Genomic DNA, 20,032 nt, shown 5'->3' on the forward strand with positions numbered 1-20,032 from the left:
AAGAAAACGTTAAATCTGCCATAGAGAGAGTTTTTCTTTATTATTTTTTTTATTTAATATAAATGCTTTCAGCAGTTTAGAAGATGTCATGAGTACATGATGGCCTGCATTTAAAAGGGCATTGACAAATGATATGTCTACACTTTCTTTTTGCTGTGGTAAATAATTAAATCAAATGATGAAATCCAAAATAAGATAACGCTGAAGTTTGAGACATTTGAAGCAGTAAGAAAAATTACTCTCTTTTTTTAAAAATCCTATGATTGTGCATCTTCAATGTACTTTACATGATAAACCTCACATTTTCTTTTTATGATTTTTTGGCTTTTCATGGTTTGATTTTGTCGGAGACCAGGTTAAAGCTCCATTCATTTTTAATATGTAAAGATTAAAAATGTACATATAAATAAATGCTGATCAAGAACTGTTGCAGCTTATTATGTAATAAATTCCTATTTTTAAAAACTGAGGTGTGTATTTTCCCATATTTTTTTCAAATAAATTTGTGTTTCGGGATGTATGTGTGGCTGCCTGTGGTATTGAATGTGAGGGTTTATGAGTGTTGTGTTTGTGGGGACTGTGTGTCTGTTTGAAAGAGGGCGAGGTATCTTCTGCAGCTCTGGGTATAGCTAGCAGTGTGGGTGGCTTTCATGGGATCTAGTGGGGCCAGGGCTGGCATGGTACAGGTCAATTGCATGAGCTGCGATAGTTGCTGGGCTGCTCTGCTCAAGTGTGGATTCCCATTCACAAGAGAAAGTAATCTGAGCTGCAAGATACATGAATTGCAATCAAGAGCTGCAATACATGAATTGAGGATTGCCCCTCAACACCTGCAATCGCTACTCAGTTTGCACGGGCAGAAATCTGAAGTCCCACTGGGACTCCTGATAGGCCAGAGCCTGTTTGACTCTAGCAGCCTTGAGTGCTGTGAAAAGGCACCGCGAGTGATAGGTTGCTGACCCCTGATCTAAGCATTAAGCGTGTTTTTTATAATAATCCAAACCTATTTTTATTTCATAGTTTTTATTGTGTGTGGCTGTCCTGCCTTAGCAAGAGCATATCATGTAATTAAATGTAGTTCTCATGGAGTGCATGAGTGTCATATGCCAATGTTCAGCAAGGAATGCCAGAGTGTGCATGTGCTTGTATGGCATTTGCTCCCAGAGTATCATAAACCAATGTAGTCACCCTAGACACAGAAGTGAAGTGAATTTATACATACCTCTGCTGCTTCACTCACCCCATAAAATGTCTCAGTTGTGTTCACTAGGGAGAGGGAATAAGAAACAGTCATATTCATATTTGTATTGGAAAGATTTTAAATAAAAAAATCTATTGATATCAGTGATATCATTTGTGAATTAATGTCAAATGATATGAGATACCAAAAGTGGCAGGAAAAGCTTACATGATCCTCAGTTAAATTAATTTTATCAGGCCATCTCAAATCAAGTAAAATAGTAAATTGAAAATATTTGAGATAGCTGGGACATATAATACACAACAGGTGTAAAGTAAATGATGCCTAAACATAATAATATCTTGAGTTAGAAGTCAGTATAGAGAAATTTGAATTCATATTTAAATATTGAAAAGACATTTATTTTTAGGCGCAACTAACCTTTTAAATATGCAGTGAAATGGCATGCCAGTTCATCCAGCCGGCAGGACGAGATGACATGAGGATGTCCTCGCGTAGTGGTATGGCAGGGTCTGGGAGACAAGCGCCCGAAACATGCAGAGTTTCGCTGCATAGCTGCAGCGTACAATAAAGCCTGAAGTAAGCTGAGCTTTGTCAAGTGGCTACGGCGTTTACGAAAAGTATTTGTGGACCCTCACTGGGAAATAGCCGCAAGTGGTAGCAGCAACCCGCAACAAAAGGTACCGAGTAACGCCAGTTGAAGTAAAAGAGAAAATTACACAGAAAAAGAGCAAATATACCTTTCCACCTCCTCCTTTTTTCTTAATATTTTTGTAGCAGATGGTACCAGGGCTGTCCTAAAAGACTGTAATAATATTGTAATTCGTGTGTTGTTTCTGTTTCTATGGTTAAAATGTATGTGGGATTCGTATGATTGTTCGGTAGTTTCCATCTGTACTCCATACGAATGTAAACTACTGAACCAATAGACCACCCAGAGAGAAGTGTGTACCTTATTAAGCATTCACACTTCTCTAACTGCAGGTTAATCAGTACTTTATTGATGTATCTGGGTGGCCGCCGTTCGGTATACGAACACGTGGCGGCGGCCATCTTACGCACGAAAATCTCAGTGGTGTCGTTGAGTGTCTGGAACTCAAATCGGACACTCGATTACCCGAACACCGCTGAGACCTCCAGGGCTCCGTAACTCCCAAACTGGAATGCTAATCAGCCTCCCGTTCGGTAGGTTCAAATTACCGATCATTATTTGTAATATGTAGACATGTGCACCAATGAAATTTTCGTTTTCTACGAAAGATTTCGTTTTAAATAAAAATGTAATTCATCAATCCCGAATTTTGTCTTCAAACCATTCGCTTTCAGACGAAAATCGTTAAAAATGTGTTCGTTTTCATCCATTAGGACGAAAACAGCACTGCGCGTGCGCAAAAAAAAAGCAAGGAGGGAGCCAACATCTCTACCCACTCCCTTCTTGTAAAAAACATATTACTACCCCCCCTGCATTAAAATCCATGGGGTCACTATGACCCCCATTTAAATAAATGGGAGGTTAAATCCTCCTGAATGCCCCTACTCGCGGCATTGCCAACTAAACAGCGAGCAGCCAGTGGCTGCTCACTGTCATTACACACTAATTATAAATCAATATGGGGGTCACTCTGACCCCCATATCGATAACAGGGAGATTAGTAGGGGAATATTACCTAAACAAATTTAAAATTACAAGTGACTGGACAGCTTTTGCTGCCCAGTCACTAGTGCAATAAATGGGGGGGCTGGCACAGGTAAAATATTGCTGCCCCTACCTGTGCCAGCCCCCCCTCCCTGCAGTAGGGGCATGTCACCTAAACAGCGAGCAGACAATCTGTTCAAATTTCCACTACAAAGAAAGTGCTAACTGTTCTCAGTTTCATATTGTGTTTTGGTCTACCTGGAATGCTGTGAAAAATAAATTACTCCATTATATATTATTCCTTCATTGTCACCTTCCAACTTAATTTTTGTAATTGATTTAAATTTAAACTGATCACATTGTTAGTGGTTTTATTGCTCGTAGGCACACCAACTCCAAAATATAGTCTAATTGAGGAAGGTTATTGTCTTTGTTTTTGGTTGATTTGCATTTAGACATTTTTAATGGGTAGGCTACTACATACCTGACTATAAAAGTCCATGTTACGGTACCTCCTGTAATAAATGCCCAAACCGCCGTTTAGTGGATATTCCCCGGTACAATACTGTAGTCGGTAGCGTATACAGTATAACCATGCGAACCGCGAGTTAGGGAATCCTCCAAACTCTCGAACGGTACGGTACGGCTTTCTACCTTCTTGAGCTTCAGTCACACGAACCGCCACTTACAGCCAAACGGCAATAGGACCTAAGCGGCATATAATCCCCACAAGCAGTCTCTAGTCGTTGGTAATAAAATCCCCCCCAATAACGAGACCAAGCTCCATTATGAGGGTAAAACATGAACTGAGTTTACTGTGGGCTACCTGCCCGTATTTATGCAGGTCTCCCACTTGGTTGGACTCCCCTAGGGGACCAAATGGAAGACTGAAATAACAGAAGGACATGGGGACATTTCAGACATACATCCCCCCCAATATTCCCAGCATGCATCACAGTTTCCTTTCCTCTGCTCGGGAGATAATTGGGAAGTAATTCAATTATCTCCTCGAGCAGAGGCACATCGCCATTTTAACTTCAAGTTATAAAAGACATTAAAATCTATAACTTTACAACTGCCGAACATATTGTATTCGCATAACCCATCCCCAGATAGCCTGGATCTGAGTGCGTATTATTGACGAATAGCGCTCAGATCCCATACGTATAGTTCAATCGCCATGGAGTCAAAGTCTGTTATAGTCCTTCGGTATGCGATTGACTCCATGGGACGGCTATCTGAGTTCAAGTCTATTTGTGCTGCTAAAGTTCCCGAACGGCCGGCGTTCGTATATCCCGGTCGATGGAGAAGGGAAGGTTGATGGCCTCAGCGGTGTTCGGTCGATGAAGTGTCCATTTTGAGTTCCATGGAATAACCGTCGAACACCGCTGGGCTTTCGCATAGTCAAAATGGCCGCCGCCTCGTGGTCGACATACGAACGACGACCACCCTGTCTTCGGTCTTAATGGAGAAGTGGCTGTGGTTAACCTCAACGTTCTAATTGGGATCAATAGGTTAACGAGCAGCACACTTCTCTCCTGGGTGGCCGTCCGTTCGGTAGTTGCGGTCGGCAAACAAATGTATTCCCTTAATCCAGACATACGAACGGGGAATACAGGCAAATGGCAAAACAGACGACCACAGTATATTTAGTCCAGGCGGATGGGTCTGTCACAGTCCATATTCTATGAAATCTCTCAACTTGTACTTAAACCTTTAGAGGACAGTTGAGTCTTGTTTTGTAACCAAGTGCATTCTTTGACTTCATACAGCAGTGTGTTTTGTCATTTTCGTGGCTTGACATGGCTGCTGTCCGGAATTTTAGTTGATTTGCATTTAGCCATTTTTATTGGATAAGCTATTACATACCTGACTATAAAAGTCCACATTCTATGAAATCTCACAAATTCTACTAAAACCTTTAGAGGACAGTTCAGTCTTGTTTTGTGACCAAGAGCAATCTTTGAATTCATACAGCAGTGTGTTTTGTGATTTTTGTTGCTTGACATGGCTGCTGTCCTGAATTTCTGTTTTCATGAGGCAATATATTTTTGTTAATAGATTTCTGCTTTTTTTTAGTAGCTTCAATGTCTTTTTTAACAATGTTGGTTTTTAACATAATATTCATAGCTTTATGAATTCACCATTACCACTTGTAGTACAAATTGTGTTTATATTGGTCTGTGTGATCCCATATATTGGTATCTTTTAATTGTACAGTAAGTTTAAGTACTTGTATTCCCAATTTTAGAAGGAAAATACAACTTCCCTAAATATTTCTAAAGTTTTATATAGTAATTGTTTTCACATTGTGAACTTCAATTCCAGCCATCTTCTCAATCACATTATATTTGAATGCAATTTGTTTCTTTTAGAAACATAAAAATATTAAATATTGAGTTTTTGTCAAGCTGGAATGCAGAGGAAAATAACTTAAGCCCATTAAATATTAAACTTTTATTGTAACCTTCCTACTTAATTTTTGAAATAGATATGAACTAAAATTGATTATATTGTTAGTGTTTCCATGGCTTGCAGGCATACTAACTCCTAAAAATATTCTAATTGAGGAAGGTTATTGTCTTTGGTTGATTTATCTTAAGCAATTTTTAATGGATAGGCTACTACATACCTGACCATAAAAGTCCACATTTTAAGAAATCTCACAAACTGAACCTAAACCTGTAGAGGACAGTTCAGCCTTGTTTTGTGAACAAGTGCAATCTTTGACTTCATACAGCAGTGTGTTTTGTGATGCTTGTGGCTTTTCACATTGTGAACTTAAATTCCATCATCTCCTCAATCACATTATATTTGAATATATTTTAAATATTTTAGAAACAAAATCTGTTCAAATTTCCACTATAAAGAAAGTTCTAACTGTTCTCAGTTTCATATTGTGCTTTGGTCTGCCTGGAATTCTATGAAAAATAAATTATTATATTATATATTATAACTTCATTGTCACCTTCCAACTTAATTTTTGCAATTGATTTGAATTTAAAATGATGACATTGTTAATTGTACAGTAAGATTAAGTATTTGTATTCCCCATTTTAGAAGGAAAATACAACTTCCCTAAATATTTCTAAAGTTTTATAAAGTATTTGTTTTCCTATTGTGAACTTAAATTCCAGCCATCTCATTAATCACATTATATTGGAATATAATTTAACTATTTTAGAAATAAAAACACGAATACATTTCCATTCCAAAGAAAGTGCTAACTGTTCTCAGTTTCATATTGTGTTTTGGTGTACCTGGAATGCAGAGGAAAATAACTTAATCCCATTATATATTAAACTGTTATTGTAACCTTCCAACTTAATTTTTGCAATTGATTTGAATTTAAATTGATCACATTTTTAGTGTTTGTATGGCTCCCAGGCACACCAACTCTTAAAAATATTCTAATTGAAGAAGGTTATTGTCTTTGTTTTTAGTTGATTTGCATTTAGCCATTTCTATTGGATAGGCTATTACATATCTGACTATAAAAGTCCACATTCTATGAAATCTCACATATTCTACTAAAACCTGTAGAGGACAGTTCAGTCCCGTTTTGTGACCAAGAGCAATCTTTGAATTCATACAGCAGTGTGTTTTGTGAATTTTGTGGCTTATCGTGGCAGCTATCCTGAATTTCTGTTTTCATGAGGTAATATATTTTTGTTAATAGATTTCTGCTTTCTTCGAGCAGTTTTAATGTTTTCTATAACAATGTTGTTTTTTTCCATAATCTTCATAGTTTTATGAATTCACCATTACCACTTGTAGTACAAATTTTGTTTATATTAGTCTGCGTGATCCCATATAATGGGATCTTTTAATTGTACAGTAAGATTAAGTACTTGTATTCCCAATTTTAGAAGGAAAATACAACTTCCCTAAATATTTCTGAAGTTTTATATAGTAATTGTTTACACATTGTGAACTTAAATTGCAGCCATCTTCTCAATCACATTATATTTGAATGCAATTTGTTTCTTTTAGAAACATAAAAATATTAAATATTGAGTTTTTGTCAAGCTGGAATGCAGAGGAAAATAACTTAAGCCAATTAAATATTAAACTTTTATTGTAACCTTCCAACTTAATTTTTGAAATAGATATGAACTAAAATTGATTATATTGTTAGTGTTTCCATGGCTTGCAGGCATACTAACTCCTAAAAATATTCTAATTGAGGAAGGTTATTGTCTTTGGTTGATTTATCTTAAGCAATTTTTAATGGATAGGCTACTACATACCTGACCATAAAAGTCCACATTTTAAGAAATCTCACAAACTGAACCTAAATCTGTAGAGGACAGTTCAGCCTTGTTTTGTGAACAAGTGCAATCTTTGACTTCATACAGCAGTGTGTTTTGTGATGCTTGTGGCTTTTCAAATTGTGAACTTAAATTCCATCATCTCCTCAATCACATTATATTTGAATATAATTAAATTATTTTAGAAACAAAATCTTTTCAAATTTCCACTATAAAGAAAGTTCTAACTGTTCTCAGTTTCATATTGTGTTTTGATCTACCTGGAATGATGTGAAAAATAAATTATTTCATTATATATGATACCTTCATTGTCACCTTCAAACCTAATTTTTGCAATTGATTTGAATTTAAAATGATTATATTGTTAGTGTTTTTATTGCTCGCAGGCACACCAACTCTTAAAAATATACTCTAGGGCGGGGCCGGACCGCCATGCTGACCGGTCGCATGCAGGAGAGGCTCCGGAGAAATCTGGCCTCTCAGGCTGCACTCAGAAGACACTGACCCAAAACAAACCCACCAGATACCCACACGGCCACGGCAGGGGTAGCAGACCCTGAGATCGGGAGTTTCAGACCCCCTGGAGGGGGCACGAAGCTTTGGGGGCTGCGGCCTACTCAAGAGAGGAGCGAGGTGGACGGCCGCCACCATGCCTCCCTCTCCAACTGCCACACGCTGACTTCCTGAGTCGCCGGCCGGTCCCGTTCACCCCCCCCTTTGGACCGGGGGGGTCATCCCGGTCCCCACACTGGGGAGAATTTGAGCAACGAGGAGCCTAACACCCAAGGCCTACTGTGCAAAATGGCGGTGACCCAAGGTACCTCACCTACTGCTCCTGCACCACGGAGTCCATAAGAGCTCAGGGCCCGCCACCGACCTCAGCGGGGACCCTCACAGCGGGTCTGATGACATAACAAGCATGGGAGCTGAGAGCAAGCTACCAGGCACAAGCTGCACACCTTGAACACTACAACAAGACACCAACCCTCGAGGCACACCCAAGATGGCGGCCGACTACTCACCCTATACTTAAAGTCTGTCTCCGAGATCTGACGCCATCATGATACTGCCACAATCTCCCTACAAAGCATAACATCGGCACTGCTGGCGCTTGCCTTACCTCAGCTGCCGGTCCATGCCTCTGAAGCAGCAGGGAGTATGGCGCCGGAGAGGGGACCACTACTGAAAGGGAGGCCTCGGTAAACAGCTGGCACTATTCCTTCCCCTTGCCGACCTTGGAGTCCCCGGAGGCTCCACTTAAAGGCTGCATTATGGAAAGACACAGCAGCACAGAACACACTCGGTGAGTGAAACTCACACAAAGCCAGAAAACAGAGCGTATGAAGGATCTGCTGGGTCGGGGACCGGAATATCTTGGGCCAAAGCTTGCTATATGGGACTATGCCCTATCTATAGACGGTATTAGAAGTGGGGTGGCTCCTATTCTACCACCCTCTCTTTTCTACCCATATCACCCATTAAGCTGTTCACTCTTGTGCCACACTGCATATTTCCATCTATGTTCATTGTCTTTTTTTTTTTTTTTTTTTGAAGAGTAACCCTGCAGTCATACATATATATGGTCCTCCTCTCTGCGCTTGACACTATTAGCACTCTTGGCACTCAAATGTCGGTATACACTGATTGATCCAGATGCTATGATTACCATGCATAGGCAAAACAGAGTGTTTCACTGTCTCACCCATGCAGGCACAGTCTCTGTCTCCCTTTTCTTTGCTCTTTGGTTATGTTTAGTTTTCTATCTCTTGCTCCCCTTTCCTTGACTTACTAGTCTTACACCTCGCAAATTGTCCCAGCATGTTTAACACCACTTATAAGCACTAAGATGTCAGTTCCAGTACTTAAAGCACTACCAGCTATTGTTCTAGAATTCACTGACAAAATCGTGTTCTACTCTAGACATGTATGCATGCTAGCATAAACAGTGCAGAATATGTGTTATGATGCAAACCTCGAGACTAATCGCGTAGTTTTCATACGAAGTCACTAGTCACTAATCATTCTATATGCAATCTGGTAGAAAGTTCCTGTTATACAGCTGTTAAATATATAAAATTGTGCTTGTTATCCCACTGCTCCTAATGTAACACTTGACAAAATGCTTGAGGAATGCTGTTGGGGCACCAAGAGCTTGTATGTACTAATCACCATGCACACCAAAATAAAAAATTAAAAAAATATATATATATACTCTAATTAAGGAAAGTTATTGTCTTTGTTTTTGGTTGCTTTGCATTTAGACATTTTTAACAGGTAGGCTACTATATACCTGACTATAAAAGTCCATATTCTATGAAATCTCTCAAATTGTACTTAAACTTTTAGAGGACAGTTAAGTCTTGTTTGGTGACAAAGTGCATTCTTTGACTTCATACAGCAGTGTGTTTTGTCATTTTTGTGGCTTGACATGGCTGCTGTCCTGAATTTCTGTTTTTATGAGGTAATATATGTTTGTTTATAGATTTCTGCTTTCTTTTAGTAGCGTTAATGTCTTCTATAACAATGTTGGTTTTTTTTCCATAATCTTCATAGCTTTATGAATTCACAATTACCACTTGTAGTACAAATTCTGTTTATATTGGTCTGCATGATCCAATATAATGGGATCTTTTAATTGTACAATAAGATTAAGTAAAAAATGTAAAAATCCTGATATCCACAAGTGAATATAGCAGAAAAGAAAGGAGGGGGAATAAGACAGACAGATTAGGTATAATTAATCAATAAATAGATTAATAACAGCTTTAAAACTGGAAAAGTTAAGATTAAATACTTGTATTCCCCATTTTAGAAGGAAAATAGAGCTTCCCTAAATATTTCTAAAGTTTTATAAAGTATTTGTTTTCCTATTGTGAACTTAAATTCCACCCATCTCCTTAATCACATTATATTTGAATATAATTTAACTATTTTAGAAATGAAAAACAAACAAATTTACATTACAAAGAAAGTGCTAACTGTTCTCAGTTTCATATTGTGTTTTGGTGTACCTGGAATGCAGAGGAAAATAACTTAATCCCATTATATATTAAACTGTTATTGTAACCTTCCAACTTAATTTTTGCAATTGATTTGAATTTAAATTGATCACATTGTTAGTGTTTGTATGGCTCCCAGGCACACCAACTCTTAAAAATATTCTAATTGAGGAAGGTTATTGTCTTTGTTTTTAGTTGATTTGCATTTAGCCATTTCTATTGGATAGGCTATTACATATTTGACTATAAAAGTCCACATTCTATGAAATCCCACATATTCTACTAAAACCTGTAGAGGACAGTTCAGTCCCGTTTTGTGACCAAGAGCAATCTTTGAATTCATACAGCAGTGTGTTTTTGAATTTTGTGGCTGATCATGGCAGCTGTCCTGAATTTCTGTTTTCATGAGGTAATATATTTTTGTTAATAGATTTCTGCTTTCTTTTAGTAGCTTCAATGTCTTCTATAACAATGTTGTTTTTAACATAATCTTTATAGCTTTATGAATTCACCATTACCACTTGTAGTACAAATTTTGTTTATATTGGTCTGCGTGATCCCATATAATGGGATCTTTTAATTGTACAGTAAGATTAAGTACTTGTATTCCCAATTTTAGAAGGAAAATACAACTTCCCTAAATATTTCTGAAGTTTTATATAGTAATTGTTTACACATTGTGAACTTAAATTGCAGCCATCTTCTCAATCACATTATATTTGAATGCAATTTGTTTCTTTTAGAAACATAAAAATATTAAATATTGAGTTTTTGTCAAGCTGGAATGCAGAGGAAAATAACTTAAGCCAATTAAATATTAAACTTTTATTGTAACCTTCCAACTTAATTTTTGAAATAGATATGAACTAAAATTGATTATATTGTTAGTGTTTCCATGGCTTGCAGGCATACTAACTCCTAAAAATATTCTAATTGAGGAAGGTTATTGTCTTTGGTTGATTTATCTTAAGCAATTTTTAATGGATAGGCTACTACATACCTGACCATAAAAGTCCACATTTTAAGAAATCTCACAAACTGAACCTAAATCTGTAGAGGACAGTTCAGCCTTGTTTTGTGAACAAGTGCAATCTTTGACTTCATACAGCAGTGTGTTTTGTGATGCTTGTGGCTTTTCAAATTGTGAACTTAAATTCCATCATCTCCTCAATCACATTATATTTGAATATAATTAAATTATTTTAGAAACAAAATCTTTTCAAATTTCCACTATAAAGAAAGTTCTAACTGTTCTCAGTTTCATATTGTGTTTTGATCTACCTGGAATGATGTGAAAAATAAATTATTTCATTATATATGATACCTTCATTGTCACCTTCAAACCTAATTTTTGCAATTGATTTGAATTTAAAATGATTATATTGTTAGTGTTTTTATTGCTCGCAGGCACACCAACTCTTAAAAATATACTCTAGGGCGGGGCCGGACCGCCATGCTGACCGGTCGCATGCAGGAGAGGCTCCGGAGAAATCTGGCCTCTCAGGCTGCACTCAGAAGACACTGACCCAAAACAAACCCACCAGATACCCACACGGCCACGGCAGGGGTAGCAGACCCTGAGATCGGGAGTTTCAGACCCCCTGGAGGGGGCACGAAGCTTTGGGGGCTGCGGCCTACTCAAGAGAGGAGCGAGGTGGACGGCCGCCACCATGCCTCCCTCTCCAACTGCCACACGCTGACTTCCTGAGTCGCCGGCCGGTCCCGTTCACCCCCCCCTTTGGACCGGGGGGGTCATCCCGGTCCCCACACTGGGGAGAATTTGAGCAACGAGGAGCCTAACACCCAAGGCCTACTGTGCAAAATGGCGGTGACCCAAGGTACCTCACCTACTGCTCCTGCACCACGGAGTCCATAAGAGCTCAGGGCCCGCCACCGACCTCAGCGGGGACCCTCACAGCGGGTCTGATGACATAACAAGCATGGGAGCTGAGAGCAAGCTACCAGGCACAAGCTGCACACCTTGAACACTACAACAAGACACCAACCCTCGAGGCACACCCAAGATGGCGGCCGACTACTCACCCTATACTTAAAGTCTGTCTCCGAGATCTGACGCCATCATGATACTGCCACAATCTCCCTACAAAGCATAACATCGGCACTGCTGGCGCTTGCCTTACCTCAGCTGCCGGTCCATGCCTCTGAAGCAGCAGGGAGTATGGCGCCGGAGAGGGGACCACTACTGAAAGGGAGGCCTCGGTAAACAGCTGGCACTATTCCTTCCCCTTGCCGACCTTGGAGTCCCCGGAGGCTCCACTTAAAGGCTGCATTATGGAAAGACACAGCAGCACAGAACACACTCGGTGAGTGAAACTCACACAAAGCCAGAAAACAGAGCGTATGAAGGATCTGCTGGGTCGGGGACCGGAATATCTTGGGCCAAAGCTTGCTATATGGGACTATGCCCTATCTATAGACGGTATTAGAAGTGGGGTGGCTCCTATTCTACCACCCTCTCTTTTCTACCCATATCACCCATTAAGCTGTTCACTCTTGTGCCACACTGCATATTTCCATCTATGTTCATTGTCTTTTTTTTTTTTTTTTTTTTGAAGAGTAACCCTGCAGTCATACATATATATGGTCCTCCTCTCTGCGCTTGACACTATTAGCACTCTTGGCACTCAAATGTCGGTATACACTGATTGATCCAGATGCTATGATTACCATGCATAGGCAAAACAGAGTGTTTCACTGTCTCACCCATGCAGGCACAGTCTCTGTCTCCCTTTTCTTTGCTCTTTGGTTATGTTTAGTTTTCTATCTCTTGCTCCCCTTTCCTTGACTTACTAGTCTTACACCTCGCAAATTGTCCCAGCATGTTTAACACCACTTATAAGCACTAAGATGTCAGTTCCAGTACTTAAAGCACTACCAGCTATTGTTCTAGAATTCACTGACAAAATCGTGTTCTACTCTAGACATGTATGCATGCTAGCATAAACAGTGCAGAATATGTGTTATGATGCAAACCTCGAGACTAATCGCGTAGTTTTCATACGAAGTCACTAGTCACTAATCATTCTATATGCAATCTGGTAGAAAGTTCCTGTTATACAGCTGTTAAATATATAAAATTGTGCTTGTTATCCCACTGCTCCTAATGTAACACTTGACAAAATGCTTGAGGAATGCTGTTGGGGCACCAAGAGCTTGTATGTACTAATCACCATGCACACCAAAATAAAAAATTAAAAAAATATATATATATACTCTAATTAAGGAAAGTTATTGTCTTTGTTTTTGGTTGCTTTGCATTTAGACATTTTTAACAGGTAGGCTACTATATACCTGACTATAAAAGTCCATATTCTATGAAATCTCTCAAATTGTACTTAAACTTTTAGAGGACAGTTAAGTCTTGTTTGGTGACAAAGTGCATTCTTTGACTTCATACAGCAGTGTGTTTTGTCATTTTTGTGGCTTGACATGGCTGCTGTCCTGAATTTCTGTTTTTATGAGGTAATATATGTTTGTTTATAGATTTCTGCTTTCTTTTAGTAGCGTTAATGTCTTCTATAACAATGTTGGTTTTTTTTCCATAATCTTCATAGCTTTATGAATTCACAATTACCACTTGTAGTACAAATTCTGTTTATATTGGTCTGCATGATCCAATATAATGGGATCTTTTAATTGTACAATAAGATTAAGTAAAAAATGTAAAAATCCTGATATCCACAAGTGAATATAGCAGAAAAGAAAGGAGGGGGAATAAGACAGACAGATTAGGTATAATTAATCAATAAATAGATTAATAACAGCTTTAAAACTGGAAAAGTTAAGATTAAATACTTGTATTCCCCATTTTAGAAGGAAAATAGAGCTTCCCTAAATATTTCTAAAGTTTTATAAAGTATTTGTTTTCCTATTGTGAACTTAAATTCCACCCATCTCCTTAATCACATTATATTTGAATATAATTTAACTATTTTAGAAATGAAAAACAAACAAATTTACATTACAAAGAAAGTGCTAACTGTTCTCAGTTTCATATTGTGTTTTGGTGTACCTGGAATGCAGAGGAAAATAACTTAATCCCATTATATATTAAACTGTTATTGTAACCTTCCAACTTAATTTTTGCAATTGATTTGAATTTAAATTGATCACATTGTTAGTGTTTGTATGGCTCCCAGGCACACCAACTCTTAAAAATATTCTAATTGAGGAAGGTTATTGTCTTTGTTTTTAGTTGATTTGCATTTAGCCATTTCTATTGGATAGGCTATTACATATTTGACTATAAAAGTCCACATTCTATGAAATCCCACATATTCTACTAAAACCTGTAGAGGACAGTTCAGTCCCGTTTTGTGACCAAGAGCAATCTTTGAATTCATACAGCAGTGTGTTTTTGAATTTTGTGGCTGATCATGGCAGCTGTCCTGAATTTCTGTTTTCATGAGGTAATATATTTTTGTTAATAGATTTCTGCTTTCTTTTAGTAGCTTCAATGTCTTCTATAACAATGTTGTTTTTAACATAATCTTTATAGCTTTATGAATTCACCATTACCACTTGTAGTACAAATTTTGTTTATATTGGTCTGCGTGATCCCATATAATGGGATCTTTTAATTGTACAGTAAGATTAAGTACTTGTATTCCCAATTTTAGAAGGAAAATACAACTTCCCTAAATATTTCTGAAGTTTTATATAGTAATTGTTTACACATTGTGAACTTAAATTGCAGCCATCTTCTCAATCACATTATATTTGAATGCAATTTGTTTCTTTTAGAAACATAAAAATATTAAATATTGAGTTTTTGTCAAGCTGGAATGCAGAGGAAAATAACTTAAGCCCATTAAATATTAAACTTTTATTGTAACCTTCCAACTTAATTTTTGAAATAGATATGAACTAAAATTGATTATATTGTTAGTGTTTCCATGGCTTGCAGGCATACTAACTCCTAAAAATATTCTAATTGAGGAAGGTTATTGTCTTTGGTTGATTTATCTTAAGCAATTTTTAATGGATAGGCTACTACATACCTGACCATAAAAGTCCACATTTTAAGAAATCTCACAAACTGAACCTAAATCTGTAGAGGACAGTTCAGCCTTGTTTTGTGAACAAGTGCAATCTTTGACTTCATACAGCAGTGTGTTTTGTGATGCTTGTGGCTTTTCAAATTGTGAACTTAAATTCCATCATCTCCTCAATCACATTATATTTGAATATAATTAAATTATTTTAGAAACAAAATCTTTTCAAATTTCCACTATAAAGAAAGTTCTAACTGTTCTCAGTTTCATATTGTGTTTTGGTCTACCTGGAATGATGTGAAAAATAAATTATTTCATTATATATGATACCTTCATTGTCACCTTCAAACTTAATTTTTGCAATTGATTTGAATTTAAAATGATTATATTGTTAGTGTTTTTATTGCTCGCAGGCACACCAACTCTTAAAAATATACTCTAATTAAGGAAAGTTATTGTCTTTGTTTTTGGTTGCTTTGCATTTAGACATTTTTAACAGGTAGGCTACTATATACCTGACTATAAAAGTCCATATTCTATGAAATCTCTCAAATTGTACTTAAACCTTTAGAGGACAGTTAAGTCTTGTTTGGTGACAAAGTGCATTCTTTGACTTCATACAGCAGTGTGTTTTGTCATTTTTGTGGCTTGACATGGCTGCTGTCCTGAATTTCTGTTTTTATGAGGTAATATATGTTTGTTTATAGATTTCTGCTTTCTTTTAGTAGCGTTAATGTCTTCTATAACAATGTTGGTTTTTTTTTCCATAATCTTCATAGCTTTATGAATTCACAATTACCACTTGTAGTACAAATTCTGTTTATATTGGTCTGCATGATCCAATATAATGGGATCTTTTAATTGTACAATAAGATTAAGTAAAAAATGTAAAAATCCTGATATCCACAAGTGAATATAGCAGAAAAGAAAGGAGAGGGAATAAGACAGACAGATTAGGTATAATTAATCAATAAATAGATTAATAACTTAGCTTTAAAACTGGAAAAGTTAAGATTAAATACTTGTATTCCCCATTTTAGAAGGAAAATACAGCTTCCCTAAATATTTCTAAAGTTTTATAAAGTATTTGTTTTCCTATGTGAACTTAAATTCCACCCATCTATTAATCACATTATATTTGAATATAATTTAACTATTTTAGAAATGAAAAACAAACAAATTTACATTACAAAGAAAGTGCTAACTGTTCTCAGTTTCATATTGTGTTTTGGTGTACCTGGAATGCAGAGGAAAATAACTTAATCCCATTATATATTAAACTGTTATTGTAACCTTCCAACTTAATTTTTGCAATTGATTTGAATTTAAATTGATCACATTGTTAGTGTTTGTATGGCTCCCAGGCACACCAACTCTTAAAAATATTCTAATTGAGGAAGGTTATTGTCTTTGTTTTTAGTTGATTTGCATTTAGCCATTTCTATTGGATAGGCTATTACATATTTGACTATAAAAGTCCACATTCTATGAAATCCCACATATTCTACTAAAACCTGTAGAGGACAGTTCAGTCCCGTTTTGTGACCAAAAGCAATCTTTGAATTCATACAGCAGTGTGTTTTGTCATTTTTGTGGCTTGACATGGCTGCTGTCCTGAATTTCTGTTTTTATGAGGTAATATATGTTTGTTTATAGATTTCTGCTTTCTTTTAGTAGCGTTAATGTCTTCTATAACAATGTTGGTTTTTTTTTCCATAATCTTCATAGCTTTATGAATTCACAATTACCACTTGTAGTACAAATTCTGTTTATATTGGTCTGCATGATCCAATATAATGGGATCTTTTAATTGTACAATAAGATTAAGTAAAAAAATTTAAAAATCCTGATATCCACAAGTGAATATAGCAGAAAAGAAAGGAGAGGGAATAAGACAGACAGATTAGGTATAATTAATCAATAAATAGATTAATAACTTAGCTTTAAAACTGGAAAAGTTAAGATTAAATACTTGTATTCCCCATTTTAGAAGGAAAATACAGCTTCCCTAAATATTTCTAAAGTTTTATAAAGTATTTGTTTTCCTATGTGAACTTAAATTCCACCCATCTCCTTAATCACATTATATTTGAATATAATTTAACTATTTTAGAAATGAAAAACAAACAAATTTACATTACAAAGAAAGTGCTAACTGTTCTCAGTTTCATATTGTGTTTTGGTGTACCTGGAATGCAGAGGAAAATAACTTAATCCCATTATATATTAAACTGTTATTGTAACCTTCCAACTTAATTTTTGCAATTGATTTGAATTTAAATTGATCACATTGTTAGTGTTTGTATGGCTCCCAGGCACACCAACTCTTAAAAATATTCTAATTGAGGAAGGTTATTGTCTTTGTTTTTAGTTGATTTGCATTTAGCCATTTCTATTGGATAGGCTATTACATATTTGACTATAAAAGTCCACATTCTATGAAATCCCACATATTCTACTAAAACCTGTAGAGGACAGTTCAGTCCCGTTTTGTGACCAAGAGCAATCTTTGAATTCATACAGCAGTGTGTTTTTGAATTTTTTGGCTGATCATGGCAGCTGTCCTGAATTTCTGTTTTCATGAGGTAATATATTTTTGTTAATAGATTTCTGCTTTCTTTTAGTAGCTTCAATGTCTTCTATAACAATGTTGTTTTTAACATAATCTTTATAGCTTTATGAATTCACCATTACCACTTGTAGTACAAATTTTGTTTATATTGGTCTGCGTGATCCCATATAATGGGATCTTTTAATTGTACAGTAAGATTAAGTACTTGTATTCCCAATTTTAGAAGGAAAATACAACTTCCCTAAATATTTCTGAAGTTTTATATAGTAATTGTTTACACATTGTGAACTTAAATTGCAGCCATCTTCTCAATCACATTATATTTGAATGCAATTTGTTTCTTTTAGAAACATAAAAATATTAAATATTGAGTTTTTGTCAAGCTGGAATGCAGAGGAAAATAACTTAAGCCAATTAAATATTAAACTTTTATTGTAACCTTCCAACTTAATTTTTGAAATAGATATGAACTAAAATTGATTATATTGTTAGTGTTTCCATGGCTTGCAGGCATACTAACTCCTAAAAATATTCTAATTGAGGAAGGTTATTGTCTTTGGTTGATTTATCTTAAGCAATTTTTAATGGATAGGCTACTACATACCTGACCATAAAAGTCCACATTTTAAGAAATCTCACAAACTGAACCTAAATCTGTAGAGGACAGTTCAGCCTTGTTTTGTGAACAAGTGCAATCTTTGACTTCATACAGCAGTGTGTTTTGTGATGCTTGTGGCTTTTCAAATTGTGAACTTAAATTCCATCATCTCCTCAATCACATTATATTTGAATATAATTAAATTATTTTAGAAACAAAATCTTTTCAAATTTCCACTATAAAGAAAGTTCTAACTGTTCTCAGTTTCATATTGTGTTTTGGTCTACCTGGAATGATGTGAAAAATAAATTATTTCATTATATATGATACCTTCATTGTCACCTTCAAACTTAATTTTTGCAATTGATTTGAATTTAAAATGATTATATTGTTAGTGTTTTTATTGCTCGCAGGCACACCAACTCTTAAAAATATACTCTAATTAAGGAAAGTTATTGTCTTTGTTTTTGGTTGCTTTGCATTTAGACATTTTTAACAGGTAGGCTACTATATACCTGACTATAAAAGTCCATATTCTATGAAATCTCTCAAATTGTACTTAAACCTTTAGAGGACAGTTAAGTCTTGTTTGGTGACAAAGTGCATTCTTTGACTTCATACAGCAGTGTGTTTTGTCATTTTTGTGGCTTGACATGGCTGCTGTCCTGAATTTCTGTTTTTATGAGGTAATATATGTTTGTTTATAGATTTCTGCTTTCTTTTAGTAGCGTTAATGTCTTCTATAACAATGTTGTTTTTTTTTCCATAATCTTCATAGCTTTATGAATTCACAATTACCACTTGTAGTACAAATTCTGTTTATATTGGTCTGCATGATCCAATATAATGGGATCTTTTAATTGTACAATAAGATTAAGTAAAAAATGTAAAAATCCTGATATCCACAAGTGAATATAGCAGAAAAGAAAGGAGAGGGAATAAGACAGACAGATTAGGTATAATTAATCAATAAATAGATTAATAACTTAGCTTTAAAACTGGAAAAGTTAAGATTAAATACTTGTATTCACCATTTTAGAAGGAAAATACAGCTTCCCTAAATATTTCTAAAGTTTTATAAAGTATTTGTTTTCCTATTGTGAACTTAAATTCCACCCATCTCCTTAATCACATTATATTTGAATATAATTTAACTATTTTAGAAATGAAAAACAAACAAATTTACATTACAAAGAAAGTGCTAATTGTTCTCAGTTTCATATTGTGTTTTGGTGTATCTGGAATGCAGACAAAAATAACTTAATCCCATTATATATTAAACTATTATTGTAACCTCCCAACTTAATTTTTGCAATTGATTTGAATTTAAATTGATCACATTGTTAGTGTTTGTATGGCTCCCAGGCACACCAACTCTTATAAATATTCTAATTGAGAAAGGTTATTGTCTTTGTTTTTAGTTGATTTGCATTTAGCCATTTTTATTGGATAGGCTATTACATACCTCACTATAAAAGTCCACATTCTATGAAATCTCACAAATTGTACTTAAACCTGTAGATGACAGTTCAATCTTGTTTTGTGACCAAGAGCAATCTTTGAATTCATACAGCAGTGTGTTTTGTGAATTTTGTGGCTTATCATGGCAGCTGTCCTGAATTTCTGTTTTCATGAGGTAATATATTTTTGTTAATAGATTTCTGCTTTCTTTTAGTAGCTTCAATGTCTTCTATAACAATGTTGTTTTTAACATAATCTTTATAGCTTTATGAATTCACC

This window comes from Pelobates fuscus, chromosome 3 (genome assembly GCF_036172605.1).
Source record: "Pelobates fuscus isolate aPelFus1 chromosome 3, aPelFus1.pri, whole genome shotgun sequence".
Lineage (NCBI taxonomy): Eukaryota > Metazoa > Chordata > Amphibia > Anura > Pelobatidae > Pelobates > Pelobates fuscus.